The 2,500-nt window shown below is 35.3% G+C and overlaps 1 long non-coding RNA gene across 1 annotated transcript in view; it reads right to left on the minus strand.

Moving 5' to 3' along the window:
* Positions 1–1,828: 1,828 nt before the first annotated feature.
* LOC129411086 (uncharacterized) overlaps positions 1,829–2,500 on the minus strand; it is a 7,903-nt gene continuing 7,231 nt past the window's right edge. The window contains exons 2-3 of the long non-coding RNA XR_008633146.1: positions 2,252–2,292; positions 1,829–1,930 (exon numbers count right to left, since the gene is read on the minus strand). This is a non-coding gene — a long non-coding RNA (uncharacterized LOC129411086). The remainder of the gene's footprint in view (positions 1,931–2,251; positions 2,293–2,500) is intronic.

A 2,500-nucleotide genomic window follows, 5' to 3' on the forward strand; every position in this document is an offset into this window, starting at 1 on the left:
GTGACCAGCGGAGAAAACTCAAAACTAAAAACTAAAATTTGCCAACTATTAAAACTCCTGCTCCTCTAACTCTGGCCTATTTCCATTTGGCCACAATAAAAGCCAAAGTTCAAAGGTCAAAGTGAAAGTTTCAGAGCAGACCCAGGACACACGAGGCTGAAACGCTCAGAACAACAGATGCATGTTTTCTGGATTTAACCGGGATAATTGTTTAAGCTCTCGTAAAGCGTCAGAAACAGTTTAGATTTTTCTGAAATATTTTCTGAAATTGCAGGACGTGCTGCTTCACATGCGCCTGCAGGGGGCACTGTGGCTCCTCATTCACTTTTAATACATTCTAAAAATACACGTCCAAAACGTGCAGGGTTTTTCATGTCGTAGAGTAAATCCTCGAGTCTCTGGCCTCAGGCTCTGAGCACAGAAGCTGCAAAAACTGAAACAATATCTGAAATATTGAGGTTTTCTACATTTTTCCCATAAGGGTCCAGTGAAGCAGTAACAGAGGGAAACAGGGTCAGATTTTTGACATTCAAATGTCTCTTATTCAGAAACTAGAGGAACTATTGAAATAAGTAAAGTATCAGAATGTAGGAAAGAGTTACACTCCAACAGGGTCAAGTTAAACCTGTGAGATTCTTTCAAGTTCAAGACAAAAAATTTATTTTAAAACTCATGTCAGTAACGGAGGGAATAAAATATGCAGCACTTTTTGGTCAATAAATCCAAACAGTGATAACTCTTGGTTCTCACTTCCATATCCTTAACAAACTGGTTTGAATATTTGCTTCATATAGTTTTCTACCATATGGTACAAGATTAGGTTGAAAAACCTCTGACTTTTTGACTCATGAGATTTTTTATTAAGAAAGTTCATGGTAACGGAGGGAAAAGTAACGGAGGGAAAATTGTACAAACAAGTAGAAGGTGCAGGATTTTACATCATTTGTGGCTTTTTTCTTCTGAAAACTTTAATATTACTTCAAAATGAAAGAAACTATTTCTATAAAATATGTCAGTCCTTCCAAGAACATTTGTATCATTTTAAATACATAAAAAAAAAAAAAAATCATGTCCCTTCATCAACAGTTCAAAGATGGAATAACACAAGATATGATGAAATACATCCATTTATTTACATGATTTTTGGGTCTTTGAAATTTGGGAAATAATTTTTGTTCCATGTTTCATAAATGGTCTGTTTAAAACGTATGGAACTTTAGAACCAAAAATGGAACAGAAAAAAGGTCAACAGTTTGATAAACTAGAGACATATGTATCTGTTCAATACTTTTTTATATCAGATGAATTAACTTGGATTTTTGGTCTTGATGTTTACTTCTACTTGACTGGGTCCAGCTGCACAAATGAACTCAGTGGAGCATCATTTACCCCAGTGTCAGAAATTCAACTTGTACCAATTTTAAAATGTGACAAAACCAAATAAAATTAAATCTGTGGAATATTTGCTCAGCTGAATAAAATAAAAACAGGGGTCCATAAAACTCTGGCAGAAAAATCAGTTATTTAAAAAAATATATATATATTTTTAAATATAATAAAAAAAATAAAAAAATAAAAAATAAAGTAAAAAAAAAAAATAAAAAATAAATAAAAATAATAATAATAATAATAATAATAATAATAAAAGTTAAAAAACTAAAAAAGTAAAAGTTTCTGAGCAGGAGGATTCTGAATAAACTCATTCATTTTTAAAATAAGACAAATAATGAAGAATTTTTTTTTTTCTTATTTTTGGTTTTATTTTGAAAAATGAATGAACAAATGAAACATGGATTAGAATAAATAAAAAAATAAAGTTTGTCCTGACCAGAGCCGGCGCGTTCACCACAGACAGATTATATCCGTACAGGAACGACGAACCCAGAGCGCCAAAGAACGCCGCGCTCAACAGACACGGAGTCAGCGCCACCTGCAGGACGAAACCAGAAACACAGAGTCAGCGCCACCTGCAGGACGAAACCAGAAACACAGAGAGTCAGCGCCACCTGCAGGATGAAACCAGAAACACAGAGTCAGCGCCACCTGCAGGACGAAACCAGAAACACAGAGAGTCAGCGCCACCTGCAGGACGAAACCAGAAACACAGAGTCAGCGCCACCTGCAGGACGAAACCAGAAAACACAGAGTCAGCGCCACCTGCAGGAGAGACACTGCATTAAAAACAAGAGAGGAGAGAAAGAGAGAAAAGGAGAGAGGATAAATGTTTGTTGTTTTCAGTTCAGTTTCTGACCTTTTTGTTCGTTTCCTTCATGCTCAGTTTGGGATCCATCCCTGAAACACAAACATCAAGATTCAACTCAAACAGGAGAAGTAGTAGTAACAGTAGTAAACAGTAGTAGTAGTAGTAGTAGTAGTAGTAGTAGTAGTAACAGTAGTAGTAGTAACAGTAGTAGTAGTAGCAGTAGTAGTAACAGTAGTAACAGTAGTAGTAGTAGTAGTAGTAGTAGTAGTAGTAGTAGTAGTAGTAGTAGTAGTAGTA

Source organism: Boleophthalmus pectinirostris, unplaced genomic scaffold, assembly GCF_026225935.1.
Source record: "Boleophthalmus pectinirostris isolate CB_2022bp ecotype Guang Dong unplaced genomic scaffold, ASM2622593v1 HiC_scaffold_3, whole genome shotgun sequence".
NCBI classification, from domain to species: domain Eukaryota; kingdom Metazoa; phylum Chordata; class Actinopteri; order Gobiiformes; family Gobiidae; genus Boleophthalmus; species Boleophthalmus pectinirostris.